The following is a 19,449-nucleotide window of genomic DNA, read 5'->3' on the forward strand; positions in this document are numbered from 1 at the left end:
GCTTGGAGAAGACATGTCAGTTCCTTCACCGATTTTGAACGGATAGGGCACCCCTTAATTCGGCGATCCAACTCATCCCAGAGGTTCTCGATAGGGTTCAGCTCTGGGCAGGCCAGTCCATTCGATGAACCCCATTGGCACCATACCAAGCCTCTCTTAACCTCGCAGTATGACAGCTGGCATTGTCGTCCTGGAAGTAACACGGGTCCACCCCGTAAAACTGCCACAACGTAGGAAGCACATTGCCATCCAAAATAGTGCAGTAGGAATCGGCGTTGAGCTAACCATGAATGGGGACCAAGGGTCCCAGTCCATACCAGCACACTTAAACGGTCCGTGGCACATTTACAGAGAACTTGAATGGCTATTGGCACAGTTTAACATCACTCAAGTGACCCGCGACATATACACAGTTAACTTTTAGTGACCTCCGGCATGGTTCTACAACACTTGAACGGACCTGCCACAAGAAATTATTTGGTTCTTTAGGTTTTTAAAATTTTAAATCTCATAGGATATACAGTTTCGGATATATATCCGAATTTTAGTCTCCGTTATTTTTGAAATAGGAGATATAAATACCAGATCCCAACCGCATCTTTTCTACGTAAATACCTTTTACAGAAAATTACAATAACATATCCTCCTCGGACCTGAGGTCTTGCCGTTTTGTATCCCATGTGATGCATGAGAATCAATGAGCGCCGAACAAGGTTGTTCAGCCGAGAGAATTAACGATAGAAAGCGTAATAAAAAAGAAAAAAGGCAGTTCAAAAACTAATCCAATGCGGAAAATATCAAACCAGAATTTTTTTTTCTCCTGTTCAGTCGAAGCCTAAAGATTGAGCTCCATACGCCATTTTCCTCGCAAAGTGGTACGCAGGTACCAAACTCTTCAAATATTCAGGTTCTATGAGATCACTTCCATGAGTCTTTTAACTTTGCATATTCTTGAGGGCAAACAAAAGTTCTTCCAAAGAAAACGAGTTCCAAAATAGGGTGCGTACCGCCCAAAATAGGGTGCGTACGTGCAAAAGTCAACTCGAAATAGGAGGGGAAAATTTGTACTTTGATGAAAACAGATTTGAATAAAAACTAAAACCATGTTGCTGCAGGCACATTATTCAGATTCGAACGTGTAGGTTTACAATTATTAATTATTTTCCGAAATTCTCTGAAGAAGCTTCAGCAGAAATCAAGAATTTATTTTTGTTAAGAGTGTTTTAAACCTTAGATTTCAGAGCTAGAAATTCATAAATATTTGTTGTGAGAGAGATTTTCTGAGGGAAGGGAGTTCTCTGTGAATATATATATTTTTTCAAATTATACGGCAGTTCTCATCAAACAATATCAGTCTGTTGGGGCAAAACTCACGAGTAATGATGAGGGAGATGATAAATGATGATGAAAATGTGCAACTGAATGATGATGAAAATGATGATGAATGTGCGACTGAACTGTATCTTGTTTGTTCGATTAAGATTCAGTTCAGTCGCAGCATTCAAGCGAGCCTCACCGATTTTTTGATTTGATAAGTGCATCTGATCTATTTGATAAGCGCATCTGATTAGTGGATTGTTCGAGTCATTTAGGGCCGTATTCACCAACATGGTTCAAACTGTAGTTACAATTTTTGAATAAGAGATCAACATAGATTGGTTAAAAACCTGAATTCAACTAATATCCGTGTCGATCTCTCATCAAAAAACTGTGACTATAGTTTAAACCATGTCGGGGAATACCGCCCTTAGATCAACATGCTTCTCTCCTCAGGCATTTAACCAAGGAAAGTTTAATATCGATAAACCTGGACATTAGGAAAAGGGAAGGAACGCATCTTACTTACAATGACGGAACAGGAAAGTTCGAATCGGTTACATATCGTCGTAACACGGCTCAAAAGCAACAAGGAAAATTCTTAAAGTTTCGATATTGACTCTTAAAAAAGCGGATTTCTTAGTTTATTTATTCCGCAGTAGAAAGAATAGTAGCTCCTGTTTTATATCAAGATTTTTACTACCCGACCTCTAGCGACGTACTATAGACTATACAGATCCACGGTGCTGCCGGATCATAAATCATAAGGGGAAGTATTAAAATTTTGCAACGTCAGGTACAGTTTTAAAATATACGGAATTCAGTGTCCCGCCCGGCGTTGTAATGCTAATTACAACCAATATCAATTTAACATAATACAAAAGAAATTAAAAAATGCTTGAAATCAAAACTTGCACACAATACATATTGAAAAAATAATTATGAAGAATCATGAGCATATAACTATAATGGTAATAATACATTTGCAAGATAAATGCATCTTACTTGTGTAGGCATATCCTATCTTAGGCATCAAAATGAACTGAAACAAATCTAAACACATAACTGCTGTAATCAAACACGCGTTGCAATTGATTCAAAAATGCAACAAACATATGTACAGTCAATTCAAATTAATATCCATTCTGAAAAGCTTAAAAAAAACATCATTATCATATGCAATGAAATTATGCAGCTAAAATGCAAAAATGAAAATACCAAGATATATCCGATTAAATATGATAAACACAAACACTAGATAAAAAATTACACGAAGACCAAGTCACTTCATTTCTCTTGAAGCGGGAGCAAACAAATTTTTGCTATGGATCGTTTGATTAGTCCATTTTTAGTTCGAACAGTCACAACGCGAACCTTGTGATCTGGACCTGGAATTATTTCTTCAATTCTTCCAAGTAACCAGTTACACGGCGGAACGTTATCTTCCTTGACAATCACCATGGCACCTGGTTGCACATTAGATTTTGAGAAGTGCCACTTATTTCGTTGCTGGAGCGAACTTAGTTAGTCCATCTGCCAACGCTTCCAGATGGTCTGAACGAATCGTGTTGTGAGCTGCCATCGAGATAGTCGGTTATCACCAAGGTGGCACAGGTCAGGCTCAACAACGGTGTTAAGCGATCGTCCAATCAAAAAGTGAGCGTCATTGATGTCTGGCGATAGAGGTGTAAGTGGTCTGGAGTTCAAAATTCCTTCAATTTGGGTCATAACAGTCTGGAACTCTTCCAACGTGAATTTAGAAGACCCAACAGTTCTTTTGAAATGGTGCTTGAAGGACTTGACACCAGTTTCCCACAAGCCTCCAAAATTTGGAGCTCTTGGAGGTAGGAAATTCCATGTGATTTCCTCGAAGGCGAAAAAATTAGCCACAGATTCATCAGGTTTCACAACCATCTGATGAAGACGTTTCAACTCTGTGTTGGCACCGACGAAATTAGTGCCATTGTCACTGAATATTGATGAGCATTTCCCACGTCTAGCGAAAAACCTCTTTAGACATGCAATAAATGCGTCTGCTGTCAAATCTGATACGAATTCTAGGTGGATTGCTTTAGTCACAAAACACACGAATAAAGCAACATATATTTTATGCAATTGGCCCCTTCTCTGACCCTTGAATTTTACGTAGAATGGGCCACAAAAATCTACTCCACAAACGTTGAATGGAAAAGTTCTGTTTACTCTTTCCTTAGGCAAGTTGCCCATTATTTGCTCAAGAGTGGTCGGTTGTGCACGGAAGCATGTTACACACTCATGAACTATTTTTCTTGCAAGGTTTCTTGCACCAACAACCCAAAAAGTTTGGCGAACGAGATGCAGTAAGGTTTGAGAACCTACATGCAGGTGTTTACGGTGATAGTAATCGAAAATCAGTCTCGTTAGTCGGTGTTTGGCTGGTAGAATTATCTGGTGTTTTTGATTGTACGAAATGTCTGCTTCATTTATGCGACCACCAACGCGAAGCAATCCTTTCTGATCGATGAAGGGATTGAGATTTTTCAATTTGCTTTTAGTGAAGACTTGAGCCCCTTGCTTCAAGTTCCTCAATTCCTCACTGAATTTCCTTTGAACTATCTGGATTATTTTTATTCTTGCCACGTCAAGTTCTTGGGCAGTGGGTGGACCTGATTTTTTATCTGTCTTAGATCTGGCATTAGAACAAAATCTAAGCACGTAAGCAACTATTTTAATGATGGCTGTGTATCTGCTGGCTTTCGTTATTATGGGTGTTATAACATCATCAACACTTGCTACCAATGAATGTTCAACGGATTTCTTGAATTCACTCGCAAATGTCTCATCCTCTGCTGCCAACGTAGGTGGATCTAAATCAAAACTAAGTTCTGATCTCAAATAATCAGGACCGCTCCACCACAATTCATTGTGAATTAATTTGTCAGGAGACAAGCCACGTGACACCAGATCTGCTGGATTGTCTTCGGATCTAACGTGGTACCACTTATACCCACTAGTTATTTCCTGAATAACTGCCACTCTATTGGCTACAAAAGTTTTCAACAAATGAGGTGAGGTGTTGATCCATGCCAGAACAATTTTTGAATCTGACCACAAAATAATTTTCTTAAGGTCTAATCTTAGAGATTCTACGACCTTACTGATCAACTTGGACAGCAACACTGCTGCACACAATTCTAAACGAGGTATAGTAGTCACCTTGAGTGGAGCCACTCTTGACTTACTACACAAAAGCTTAACGCTGTACACATTTTCAGAAAGACACCGCACGTAAACTGCTGCGCCATAAGCCTCAGAAGAAGCATCGGCGAATCCATGTATTTCAATTGAGTGACCTTCACCAGATAAGTAATAACGATCAATGCATACATCATTAACAACATGCAGGGCAGTAATAAACTTGCACCATTCGGTTGCTTCCTTTTTTGGAAGCGTATTATTCCAGTCCAATTTCAACAGCCACAAACGCTGCATGAATATTTTTGCCTTAACTATGATAGGCCCTAGCAATCCCAATGGGTCAAACAGTCTCGCTATATCCGAGAGAACGGTGCGTTTGGTGTAATCGGAAGATAGGTTTGAGCTTACCTTGAACGTGAAATAGTCCTTTTGGGGATTCCAAGCCAAGCCCAACGTTTTCACAGTGACATTGTCCTTGGCATCAAAACTGTATCCATTCTCGCCATGGTTGACTGCGTTTAGCAGTGTCGAATTGGAACACCACTTGTGAAGTGTCATTCCACAAGTTTGGAGCATCTGTATCAATTGACGCTGAAGCTCTAGAGCGTCATGTAGTTCATGTGCACCAGACAAGATGTCATCCACATAAAAGTCCGAGAGTGCAATCTTGGACGCATAAGGAAATCGAGATTGTTCGTCTAGCGCAAGTTGTTTCAGCACACGTGTAGCTAAATACGGAGCGCAAGCTGTACCGTAGGTGACAGTCAATAATCTAAACACCTTAACAGGATCGTTCAGATTTTCTTTCCACACGATTCTCTGCAAATCACAATGGCTGGATTCAACCAGAATTTGCCTATACATTTTTACAATGTCGGCGGTGAAAGCATATCTATGTTGACGAAATCTTATCATAATTGGGAATAAATCCTGTTGAATGGTTCCACCATTCATGAGCAAATGGTTAAGAGACACCCCTGAAGAAGATACGGCGGATGCATCAAAGACAACGCGAAGTTTTGTACTCGCACTATCAGGTCGGTGAACGCCATGATGTGGCATATAGTAGGTGTTGTAATCAACTGCAACAGAGGTGAGTTCTTCCATGTGTCCCAAATCCTCATACTCCTTCATGAAGGACACGTAAAGCTTTTTCGTATCTCCATCCTTGTCTAGTCGTTTGCACGTTGCGTTCAATCTTCTACTAGCCATGGCCAAAGAATCTCCCAAATGTGTTTGATCTGATTTAAGAGGTAGTTGCACTACATATCTACCTGCCTCATTTCTGGAATGAGTCTCACAAAAATGCTTTTCACAAAGAAATGCCTCAGTACTTTCAATAAGCTTGTTTTCGTTTACGGATTCTAAGTCCCAGAATCTTTTCAAGGTGTTATCTAAATGTTCTAATTCATTTGATAAGTGACAATATCGCACATTACTTTCGGTTTGGTTTTGCACCGCACCGCAAACTATCCAACCAAAAACAGTTTCTTGCAACGATATTTTAGATGTGGTAATCCGATGTTCGCATAAAATCTCAAAGAATATTTCGGCACCCAATAAAATGTCGATTCTATTCGGAACATTAAAGTCGGGATCTGCTAGCCGTATATTCTCTGGAGGGGAAACTTCAGATTTGTTGATATATCTGGAAGGACTGAAACCCATCACTTTCGGAACTATTAGCAACTCCAACGAGCGCCTAAACTTGTCATCTGAAGATGAAATTACCACATGCAGTTTCTGGTTTATGTTTACTGGTAAGCCGCTCAACCCAGACACAGAGACGAAAGTTTTATTTCTTTTCAGCCCAAGTCTCTTTGCGCATTCGGTAGTGACAAAGCTTGACTGCGATGCACTATCCAACAGCGCTCTACATGGTTGGAAACAACCTCGTGAATCCCTCACGTATACCACTGCAGTAGCCAGGAGAACGTAGTTATTTGTCACTTGTCGACGAGTGCTGTTTATGAGGGACGATGTGTGACTGACTTCCCCCATCTCATCGTATTGTTTATCAGCAAGCGGGAGTACGTTTGATGCTTGCGGAGGCGACTTTCCTTCTTTTTTTGTTTTGTCTTCTAATAAGTCATTTCTTTTAACTCTGTGAAGGAGGGTGTGATGTTTGTAACCACAGATGTTACAGCCCTTGGACATACATTCATTTACTGTATGGGAGTCATTTAAACAATTGAAACACAGGTGTTTCTTTTTCACTATATTTTGCCTCTCATTTGTGCTTAGCTTATGAAACTCAGAACAATTATATATGGAGTGTTCTAATTTGCATACAGGACATGATTTCCCGTAGTTAGAGGATTTTACAGCAAAGGTCCTCGATTTATTTATAGGTGAATTGCGAGGCTCACGGACGGGAATGGTTCGCGTGATACCTTCCAAAAATTGACATCTGCTTTCCAAAAATGAAATCAAACTGTCCCAACTAGGAATTTCTGTAGATTCTAGGGTCATTTCGAATTGTTTTCTTGTTTCTCTGTCCAATTTTCTGAGAATTAAATTGGATAATATTACTTCACTCAGAGCATCTGTTTTAAGATTTGCAATGTTTAATGCTCTCAGGTGCTTTAGAACGTTGTCTAGCAAGGCTCTCAAATCTTTAGCCGACTCTTGGGTGATTTTAGGGATTGAAATTAATGCATTGATATGCGTATCAACAATCAAACGTTTGTTTTCAAACCGTTTCTCTAGTGCAGAGAATAACGAATCGAAGGTGTCTTCAATGCTTTGGACTTGTCTAGCTTCACCTTTCAAGGCAGCTTGTAAATAATACAGTTTTTGTACATCGGAAAGGTTAATATTTTCGGTGATCAGAGAATTGAATTGATTTTTGAACAAGGTCCACTCTTCATATTTACCACTAAATTGTGGCAGGGGAATTTCTGGCAGTTTTACGTTTTGCTTAGAAGTATTAGTTTCGATTTTACTGGGAACGAAACTTAACAAACTCAAACGGATTTCAATGTCCTCTAATTTTTCTTCAATTTCACAGAGCTCTAAATTTAGAACTTCGAACTCATCATCTTTTAACACTTCATAATATTTCAATTTCAACTCTTCAAAACTGTTTTTTGTCGTGTTTAATGTTTCTTTTCTGCATTTAATTACTGCCTCACTAGCACTTTCATTATCTGACAAGAATTTATCAAGTCTGGTGATTTGGGCCTTGACGTTGCCCTTACGTCGACTCAACACAGTTAAATTCGCCATTGTGCGAATCGAAATATGAATTTGGTGAAATTCTACTTACAGTTTCTTGAGTAGAAAAGTTGAGTATCCAAAGTATCCAAAGTTGAGCTAATTCACTAATCAACTATCAATCTATAGGTTCACTGATGCTCGATTCACTAATCAAATATCAATCTATAGGTTCACTGGTGCTCCGGCTCGACGGACCAACGGCCTTGGTCATTACCATGAACTCAAACACACACCTGTGTTTTTAAACTCAACAAATTTTAATTCTGTGAGAAGGGTGATTCAATAATGCGCGCAATAACACGCAGGGGACTAACATAAGACAACCTCCCACTGGAGGGTTGTTACATACACTCTCACTATTACACAACACATTTCTCCCCTTCGAGAGGGAGAGAGACATAATAATAATAAGAAATACACAAGAAAAGAAAAGCGAAAGTAGACATCAACTCCATCTTGTGTTGGGAGCAAAAGATAAAAAGTTAGGCGTTTCCACAGTGGAATATTATTTGTACTGGAGATGATTTTGAGAGAGCACCAATGTATGCACTTTGCAGAAGAATTCCTACCAAATGACGATACTCTTTCTAGCAGAATACTTATTCTCAATCAATTATATCAATTATTTAGTTTTATTATCATTTTTGTATCAATTATAACTGGTTCCGTAAAATTAAAGTTTTTTCATAACTAAACGATTAAGGAGTCAAAATGATTCAAAAGCAAAAATGTGTGTTTAAAATGTGAGGGAAAAAACATTTTTTAGCCGATAAACTGAAATTACAGTTGAAAGTAATCAATCGATAATAAATTGAATTTGTGCAAAGTTGACTGTCCGCATATGTTTACGTAAGTGGTCAAGGAAGTGTGTATTATTTATGAGGTACTTTCTACATACAGTTATTGGTTATAAACCAGCGCGCAACATGGAAATGAATTTATGGTTGACATCACACATTTTCCATGTCCATGCTGCAGTTTCATGCGTCATAATACTGGTTACTATGTTTCGAGATATTTCGGCACACAACCTACCACGATATATAATCTATTTTTTTTACCTTTTGTAGATGGCAGCAGGGATTCTAGTATGAGAATATTACATTCTAATACAGTCAACTCTCGTTGTAACGACCCCACGTTATAGCGACCGTTCCAATATAACGAGCAATCGTATCAGTCTTCATTGGGCCGTAACATAAATACGCTATTACGTGATTACGTACCAAGCATACACTCAGAACACACATTCCGGCATGTGCCGATTCGTTAGAAATTGCGAGGAGGAATGTGTACGAGGTACACGTTCGGTTAAGTAGTAGTAGTCTTCATGGGGAAGGGGAGGTTTCGTTGCGAAAACGTCGACTGTATTATACACGAGAGAAAACACGTTGCGCTGTGACTACTGATACTAAAATTAAAACAGAACCATTTGTTATAATCCTTTAAATTGACTTGGGCGGTGGCTTGCAACCCCGTTTCGCCATGGAGCCAGTGCATTGCTCTGTAGAAGTGTCAATTATTGTCCATCGGGAAATTGCTACATATTCAAATAGCCTTTATTTCCCATAGAATAGCCCAGAATTAAAAATTTATCAAATATTTATTTCGCACGAGATAAATAGGGATCAGCATCCGATAAAAGAGGGATGATTAATATAAGAAAAATGCATTTGAAATGCAAATTGCTTTAGCATTCATCACAGTGTAAGCCGATCCATAAAATCTATACTTACGTATGTTATTTTTCTTAACGAAAAAAAAACAGGAGAGGGGAAAAAAATCGTATAATGGGGAAAAACAAGAAATCATCTAGGGAAGAAAAAACAAACGGGACAAAAAACGGGATCGTACAGAGAGACCAGGATTAAGGTTCTTGTGCTCATTACTCAAAAGGCAATTAAGAGGTCGGGAGAGAGATGTCGTTGGTAGAGATGGAGACGCGCGCTCATCAGGGAGAGATAGACACGTGTGCGTGTGTAGGAAATGCTCATTAAATCTTTCATCTTACAAGTAGCAACTGTGTATGTGAGCGTGTATGTATGGATGTAATTACATGAGCTGCTAAACGCTCGTGAGTTCAATTCATAAGGAGAAAACACACACACACTAATTGAAATGCAAAGAAAACTCTCGTAATGAACTCGGGAAAAATGTCGATTCATTAATAATTTTTCTTGTTTTCCGTTTATATTACATGGATTCTTCTCTCTTGCAGTGGCGGATCATGATTTTGGGAGGCCCCAGGCGCAACCTGATCTGGAGGCCCCCCTATCAGGGACGGATTAAAGGTAGGGGCTGTCACCCCCCCCCCCCCGAGATCAGAAAAATTAAATGGAAAGAAAAATGTTTTCTACGTTTTTGACTGAATAACAAACCAAGAAAATAAATTTGCTTAAAAAAAGGGGAAAATTCAGAATTTTTTCCAAAAGAAATCAGAACCGTCCTGAAAAATTGAACACATGGTCACAACCACCGCCCCCACCCACAAATTTGCGTTTATCCACCACTGCACCCTTTTGGCCCTAATAAGAACGAGATGGTTCACTAAAATGAACAATATTATGAAAAATCATAACTTTTTTTTTTATTTTTGCATCACCAAAACCATAAACACAAAAATAAGATAAGGAAATATAAGGATATTCTCTGGTACTAGATGAAAAATAATCACACTCCCATTAAAAAAAAAAAAATCACAGTAAAATTCTGCATCATATTTTTAGTAATCTAAGATGTCCGTCCTGGTGCCTTCAGCCACACGGCAAAAATGGAGATCCGTCATAGTTTTAGTAATTTAATATTACTGATTAATAAAGATTTGATAATATCTCAAATATAATATATTTGATTTGATATAAAGATACTGATAATATTTAATAGAAAAACATTTCTTCAATAGAGGGAAGAAATTATATCGGAGTAAATATAAGAATTATATTTTTAATGGAAGAAATTATTTCAGAATGAATTAAAATTATTGTCAATGAAAGAAATTATTTAAAAAATTTTTTTTAGAAATTATTATTTTTATTTGTTTATTCTATTTTATTTTTACTATTATTATATTGATTATTATTATTTTCTCTTTCAGCCACCTCGTTGGGCACTCTGCCTGTTGTGGCCTTTGTCTTTGCATTATTTGTATTCAGAGTGAATAAAAATCTTCTATATTATGCCCCCCCCCCGTTTCGTTTAATAACGAAAAATGCCACTGTATAACATTGTGGCCCGCGTACTTTATAAAATGTTTCAATATGGCCTGCTATGCCTCAAAGGTTGAAGACCCCTGCAGTAGACTCTCGCTAATCCGGTACGTATTACACCACGGTGTGCCAGATTTTACCAAAATTGCTGGATTAACTTTGAAGAAACCCATTGAAATAATATATGAAATTTCGTGCAAAGACATAGTCAGGACTTGATCAGCAATTAAGAAATATTAGAACGTGTTAAGGGGGTTAGGGCATCAGGAGAAAAGTGACACCACACCACCTAAATATCCTGGACTACTGGACGTGCTGGATTAGAGCACGACCGAATTCTCGAGAGACTACTGTAGTTGAATTGAAATGCTCAAATAAAAATTTATCAGATAATTTATACAAGATATACGGAAGACTGGATGTTGTGAAGATATTTATTATTTGAGATGTTAATTTTTTTTAAGGAAGGAAAAAACTCATCACTACCTCTACCGGGAGTCGAACCCGGGTCCCTCGATTGCCGGACGAGTGCTCTGACCACTAAGCTACAGAGGAGATAGAGATTTTCCTTCGCTAGAGCGTATATATGCCGAACGGAACCGTGCAATGGACGGTGAAACCGATCAGCTAATAGCTCATGGACGACGAGCCACCAGGGGGCTATATATATGACATGAATGTCGCCTCCCGGTAACATCTCAAATAATAAATATCTTCACAACATCCAGTCTTCCGTATATCTTGTATTAACAAGTGGAGAGCGACATTCATGTCATAGATAATTTATATATTTTTAGTTTTGCTTACCGTTATTTTTGGAGATTCTGCAATCTAAATCCTAAAGGAAATCTTGAGGATCGGCAGGAAAATTTTTTTCATTACAATAACACACATTACAATTACATTAACAATAAACACTTTTCGGTCTGACACAAAGATGTTGTCTACCCAAGCCTCCTTGACCAATCCAAAAATGTAGCTCTTTTCTTTAGAAAGAAGGAAAAGAAACCCCCTTGATTTTTTTCAGCCGGGGAGGGAGTGTTAAAAGAGAAACAGAAAAATCACGTGATTCAGAATGCATGTCATTCAGCATTCATTTCAAACCCCACTTTTCTTTTGTCATATGGTCGTATGGTTCCAGTCATAGATTGCAAATGTATATGTTGTTTGAACCAGCTTATAGTATTTCATTCAAACAAGTGGGAGACAAAATCACAATAAGAGCTCTACTACATTCATTTTAATTAGTACGACTGTCTCTTCCTGTCGATGTCGCCGCTTGCCGATAGCCATCTTGCCATCCATTATACTGTATACAAAAGCTTACACCAAAGCTGTCGTATTATCAGCGCCCATAAAAGCATTTAATACTGTGGAATGAGACATCTGTTTATGCCTTCACTACAATTTTCATTTCGGACAGACATTAGGACCTGCTGTTCTCATCCCTCCTCCTGCTTGTGCCCTTAGGGAAATACTGTTTGAAAATGACCCTCCCTGAATGATCGCTTTACAATGTCTCTTCTTTCTTTGTCGGGGAAGAACTGGCCCTTGAGAGCTGCGTCTTGTAAATTGTTCTTTTCTTTCAGTTCCCGTTTTTCTTCCATAACTCATACGTACAGTATACAAAAAATAACAAAAAAAAAAAAAAAATTGCGGTTGAAAAAAAAAGGGAGAGCAGATACTGTACTTAGTTCAAGAGATTTGTTGATGCGCATGTAAATTCACATGTAGGATGAAGCACACAACTATTTGGAGGCCCCCCGCTCTGCCGAGGCCCCAGGCGCGCGCCTCATGCGCCTGTGCGGTAATCCGCCACTGCTCTCTTGAGGTTTATTTACACGTGGGAAAGATGTCTTTTGATTTTTATGGTATTGCGAATTGATTTTATAGTAACCAAGAAGGGAATTGACATCTAAACTCTATCGTTAAGTCATAACTTCGCATCAGACGTTATGCATGCGTAGAATAGTTGCATTCTGAATTTCGATCAATGTATTATCGCGCTTTATTGTTAGGCAGGCGCTGGACCGATACGATAAGCGAAATGTTCGCGACATCGACACGAACTGGTTAAAAAGCTAAGATAATAATGGTTTCACGTTTTCATCTAATCTATGTGGATATTGCAGTTGCATTGCTTGTCGTATGTTATTCAATCCCGAGTGGAATGACTTGAAATTTCCAAAGGATATATCAGTCGTATCGCTTCAGTATGCTCTTTCATGCATGCCTCAGATGTGTCCATGAAATGACACAAGTATGCAGTTACACGATTACGAAGCAAGAATGTGCCAACATACCTTACAAATTTAAAAAGATGGCAGAACAGGTGAAACAATCTAATTTTCATCTTAGCAATACATAGAACAAAAAATGTGCTACAATACACTTGAGAGCAGAACTGACTTCTGGAGGGGAGGGGAAAACAAGGAATTTCCTACAGAAAAACGAGTTACCAACCCTTAAAAAAATGATTTAAATTAATTGCAATTGATTACAATAGCATGTAAAAGGTGTTTTTTCTTTTGTAATATTTTTTTTCCCTGAAAATATTTGAAATCATTATTATATATTTGAAATTTTGCTGACAAGGGAGGTGGAGGGTATCGGAAAAGGCTAAAATTCTTCTTACACAATACAGTAGATGCGGTTTATGGAAATCATGCATAATGCTATCATTTGGATATTGCTATCAATCACTAATGCAAAATATAGAATGGACCAATACTGTAACATGAGAAAAGTTCATTGATAGTTATCAGGACTTATGGCCTTTCTTTATTTTTTGCACTTGGAAGCCGAGGTTTAACCATACTTTTGTAGGAGATTAAAAAATGTAACACCACCCCCATTGACAAAGATTTCTGTATTCTGGATGATGATTTTTGCTTGCACATGAAATCGATAGGCTATCTGAATATTATTAGCTGCTATAATCCATGAACATGTGAAGCTGCTTTTGCAAAATGAACGTCCAGCAATGCAGGCACACAAAAGGTAAGATCAAAAAAAGAAACTTCAGTTCTCAGTCAATTAACCAAATTCAGTTTTTGCTTGAAAGACTGTCTCGAGGGATCTATGAAACACACACACACACACAGTATTACATGAATTAAACACGACTGAATTAAAAAAAAAAAAGATTTTAGCTTCAAGGGGAAAAACCCAGCATGATTTTTCCTCAAAACAGTCCTAAATAATGTTTTTCGACTTTTCAGAGACACACTGCAATAAAATCAAATTTTGCGCCACCCTTAGACTCCATTTTAACAATCGCATGAATTTCTGGCGACGATTTATATATTTTATAATCACCACGTCAATGATATTTGTCAAGCCCTGAGCTTTGTGGAAAACCAAAATGAAGTTGCCCTGTTTTCATGTATCCTGTTTGACCAAGCAGGACTCAAGATCATCATATTGGCTTCTGGGTTTCTTTCGGCTATAGTTATCAATTGGTTATTGTTATCAGAAACTAAGATTCTAATTTCTTTTTCTATCCTGTGTATATAATATGACAAGTGTAAGATAACAGATGGCATGGGGCTCCTCTCCAATTGCTTTTAAAATATACTTCCATCCTGATATGTATACATTCATCCGTCTTAACTAAACCCAGAAACTTTTCTCCAACTCCCAATCCCATCTCGTCTGTAATCACCACAAAATTTGTTAATCACGACAGTACCCAATTGTCCAGGGAAAATATGTTGTAAAAATTTTGTGTGTGTGTGTGTGTTTTTTTGGACACAAAATAAAGTGTTCCAGACTCTGCCACGAAGCTGGGCTGGAAGAGATCTCGGCAACGGGATAAGTCCAGTGGCAAAGTTCTGGCGTTCATTCATTCATTGTTATAAGAAACTATGAGTCCTCATTTTGGAAGAAAATATTGGTTTGTTTTTTTCTTCATTTTTTATGAAAGACCCATTTCTTTGTGATTTCAAACCAGGCCTTCGATGCTTAGAACCGAAGTTACGTCCACTTTAGAGTTGCATTTTCACCAGGATTGGCAAGTTTTTGATGGTTTAAACTTTCACATCAAAAACCTCAAATATTTCTTTTCAATATAAAAATTCCCATTGGAAATGCACATGTTAATTGCACGTAATGTTTAAAGTGACTGTTATACAAAAAATAAATACTTAATATGATTGTAAAATAATTTTCTACTCTATACAGAATTATTTTGGACAATATATGTTTTCTTTCTTACAAAACATACACTTTGAATAAAGCATAGCATAAATGCTGAACGAAAAACTATGGAAGGATTTAATATTCTTCAATCCTCCATTTCTTTAACTGCTTATATATGTGTATTGATTTATATAAACCATCTGCTGTACTTTTTTCGTAAAAGATAGGTATTTAAAAAGTTATTTTACGTCATATATGTAATGTTGATTTTTGTTATTCTTAAATTAATCACTGATACTCAAAGCAATACCCTTATTGTGCATAAACATTAGAATATATCTAGCAATCAATAACAAATTGTAGAACTAAAATTTTCTTTAATTTGGCATTGCTGGCTTGTATATATGATGCTTAAGAAACTCCTGTAACTTATTCTTAGTGCATAAGTAAGAATAAGTTTTTGAATATGATATGATATATATTTACAATGCATTGGTTTTTTGACTGAAGCTGTATCTAAATATGCAATAAGTATCATGTCCTGCCAGCTCTTCTTTGATTAAAAATACTTGTTAAAACTCTGGATTTAATTGACCTAAGCTATAAAATTTTTAGGTGAGAATAAATGAGCACAATTAGTGTATTAACAGATGCTACATGAGAATCTTTACATGGAATAAAATTTTGTGGGTAGATCAGAAAATTTAAAATATCAAAATAGATATTTTGTGCTCAGTAATTATAATTCAAAATATAAAAACACGTTAATCTACATAAAAGGAAGTGTTTTATCCAACATATCTATCAGGTTAACAAAAACTATTTGACATCAGTAAGTTTTTGACTGTTTTAATACTGAGCTAATTTCTGAGATCACAAACCTATCTCTGATCTCCTATCACACATATATCGAATAAACAGCTTCACTTTGCTAAGTAAATCGAACACTGGAAATCGGTATTGTACATAAAATGAAACATATGGAAAGTGTTTTTCATCATGTTATATACTTATTGTGTTCAAAACATTATCCAAAAGCATTCATTTAAGATTTTGACGGTTTTAAATCAGTTTGTGACACTTATCATGTCAAAAACCTAACCCCAGTTTTTACATCAAGTAATCTGAGAATGAAAATTTTAATGGTGTTTTATCACGAATGTTATTTCTGACATTTTACTTGGGTTTGAAACACAATTTCTAAAAATTTATTGGCTATCATTGTAAAATTTTATTATATTTAGCCATTTGTTGTTAAATGTCATAGACCAAAATCTAAGGTCTATAAAAATCTAAGTGTTTGTCTAATTGCAGCGTTTTACATACACGATATGTTAAGTGAGATTTCAAAAAATTCCCATGTACATCAATTGAGTGAAATGATACTTTTGCCAAAATTTGGGATTCGAATCGGAGTGAACACTTAGTGTGGTTAAAGTTATATAGAAATGTCCTCTTCACTTGTCAATACAAGATTCATCGAAAGACTGGTTATTTGTGGAGATGAAGATGCGAACCAGTCTTTCGATGAATCCTGTAGTTGAAGTTATGGGATGCATAAATGAAATATAACATTTTTTTTAAAAAAAGTATAGAGAATAATTGAGGCTAAATCTAAACGTAATATAAATGAGAAAGTATTATAAATTAGTTATATAAACAGGGTTCCACTGTAAATAAGTGATTTCCCCAATTCTCTGGAAATACAATTTCCTGTTCCTGGAGGCTCAAAAATTTAGAAACCCTACTATCAGCCTCTCGCGAAAGGGTTTCCTTTAGGGGCAGCCCATGAGGCTTTGCAACCGGGCTGCAGTTAAGCTCGAGCTGCCCCTCGTGGAGGGGGCCCACGGTACTATCTATAATATAACATTGATTTTTAGATTGTTTCTGTAGTTTTCATGTCTATAACATTTTTGAAAAAAAAGAAGGCACAATTGAATATAAAACTTTACCTTACATGCTTCATTGCTACCAATATGTCATAGTAAGACTGCTTTAGTAAGAGCCAAAGGTTTGCCTAAAGTGACTTTGCCAGTGCTGTACTTTGATTCCTGAACTTTCAAATAATATATTATTTCAGCAGGACAATAGACATTCATCTTTCCGCTACCGTGACTTTTGCAACCTCTATGGCCAGTGCATCTGCTGGTGAAATTTCCTGACCTATGGCAGACAAAGGTCTTCCACATTCATTCTTTTGTATCCTTCTGATTCTGCTTTTAATAGAAATATTTCGACTGCCTTTCCAAAGATCAAAATCTACAAAAAAAAGAAGAAAATCATGTATTTCAAAAACACAACTCAGGGCCAGAACTGAAGGAGGGGAGGCAACAAAATTCAGAAGGGCTGCTACTTTTACGTGGAAAAAAAACAGTTGTAAAATCATTAATCAAATTCTAGTGGTGGGAACAGTAAAATCCCACTTGGCCCCACAAAAATCGCAGTAAACCCTTACAGCGGCAATCCTGAGATATCTTGTTAAACTTGATCTACTTATTTTGTTTGGTCATCCTGAAATATCTCGGGTTCTTTTAGCACGCTTTTATAAACATAAGTGGCAATCACGATGCACATCAAGAAAATTTTAAAAACTGCTAAAAGGGTTCAGGTTCTGGCGTAATTTCCCTTTTCAGTTGCTGTTAATTTTAAAGTTGTTGCCACTGGCGATTTCATGGTGGGGTGAACAAAAAAAAAAATGTTTTAGCTTTGTGTTTGCTTTCCACGCAACAAACGTATATTTAAGAAATATGTCAGATACTAAAGATATTTGTTTACGTAGATTAAATGAATTAATGGAAATACAGTCAAAAAACATTATAACAACCACGTTATTAGCACTATCCAATTCTTCAACGTTTCCTATAGTGGAAAAACCATTTCTTTATTCTGATTAGCTTATTTATTTGTTCAATATAAATTGAAATAAATCTTTTAAACGTGTCATGGTATCTTCATTGAACCTTGGTTTTCCTGCATGCTGGAAAGGACCAGGCTACAAATTTCAATAATCTGGAGTCTCTCCCAATTTTTATGGCATACCAGGTAATACAGGAAATAGGCTACTGTAATTTTGATGCCAGTAAGTGTCATCTTAATGCATGGGATCACCCCAGCATGTGGGGTCCCCCCCCCCCCACAGCCCGAGGGCCTCGAGAGCAGCATGACTGAGATCCAGTTTAAATTAGACTAAGCATGGCAATTGTTGGGCAACAATTTCTGTCCAGGTGGGGGGGTCCCCATTAGGGACGTTTGATACATTAATTTTTTCTTAATTTTTGGTCTGCTTGGGAAGGGACCCCCCGGCACTGTGTACGCCTCTGGGGCCCGTGATGCTCTTAGAATGCCCCCTGCCCAGCAATTTTAATGATGGTCGTATAACGATTTCCTTGATTTAAGGAATTTTAGGAAGTTTCTGTTGTGCATATATCTGAATTAATGTTACCCCCCCCCCCCGATAAAACAATTTTCTCGATTTAAAGAATGGAAATACCGGTTTTACACAATTCGTTAAATCGAGGTTCGACACTTTATTACTAATTAATTTTAACAAACAATCAACTCACTCAGGATCGATGAAAATACGTGCTCCTGGCTTTCAATTTCACGTCAATAGCTTTCAATTCAGATGATTGCGAAGAATATTGAAGCTGAGCGCTTTCACATTCTGAACGTATTAACAGTAGTCGAAGCGGAATGTATTGTTTGTTGGCCGTTTATTTTCGTCATGGAATGACATAATTACAAAATAACAAGCGCAAAACGTGAGGGAAAAATGGCGGTAAGATCAGGGAAGAAGGAAAAGGAAAGCATAAACAAAATAAAATTTTAACGCCAACTATGTACTGCCACTTTCTTCACCAAATCCGGTAACCCATTCATTTTTGTTACATCATCGACAGCCAATCATATCACGGAGCCGTTTTGGGTTTTAACGGCTCACCAAGGAGACCTTTGTCCAAAACAAAGGACCTCCACACAAGCAGACGACAGGTAAGATCGTAAAAAATGAATTTTTCCACTCTCTACTTTATAGTAATGTGCTGCCATCTAATGTCAAATTTAAAAGCGACTCACGTGGTGATGATGAAGTTCAAAGTAAAAAAAACTATATTCTTTATTCCGCTCAGTTCCTTTTAAACAAAGCTCATAAACTGAACTGGAAATTCAAACTATACGTTCGGTTATTTTATTTGGGCATAAGGAGAAGTCCAAAACGAAGAACCTCTTAATGAGCAGACGACAGACGGTTTGTTCGGTTCCCTACAAGCTAAGCTCACAAACAGAACTGGAAGTTCGAACTGCCAGTTCATTAATTTTTTCAGGACACAAGGAGACGCCCAAAGCAAGTAACCTGGAGAGAAGCAGACGACAGAGATTCTAATAGCACATA

The 19,449-nt window shown here is 37.2% G+C and overlaps 1 long non-coding RNA gene across 1 annotated transcript in view; it reads right to left on the reverse strand.

The window, feature by feature from the left end:
- Positions 1-18,873, reverse strand: part of LOC149080786 (uncharacterized) — a 29,318-nt gene extending 10,445 nt beyond the window's left edge. The window contains exons 1-2 of the long non-coding RNA XR_016193389.1: positions 18,623-18,873; positions 17,012-17,318 (exon numbers count right to left, since the gene is read on the reverse strand). This is a non-coding gene — a long non-coding RNA (uncharacterized LOC149080786). The remainder of the gene's footprint in view (positions 1-17,011; positions 17,319-18,622) is intronic.
- Between the last annotated feature and the right edge of the window lie 576 nt (positions 18,874-19,449).

The sequence above is a fragment of the Pholcus phalangioides genome, unplaced genomic scaffold (assembly GCF_987345545.1).
Source record: "Pholcus phalangioides strain wild (caught in Gottingen) unplaced genomic scaffold, Ppha-v1.0 ptg000010l_1, whole genome shotgun sequence".
Lineage (NCBI taxonomy): Eukaryota > Metazoa > Arthropoda > Arachnida > Araneae > Pholcidae > Pholcus > Pholcus phalangioides.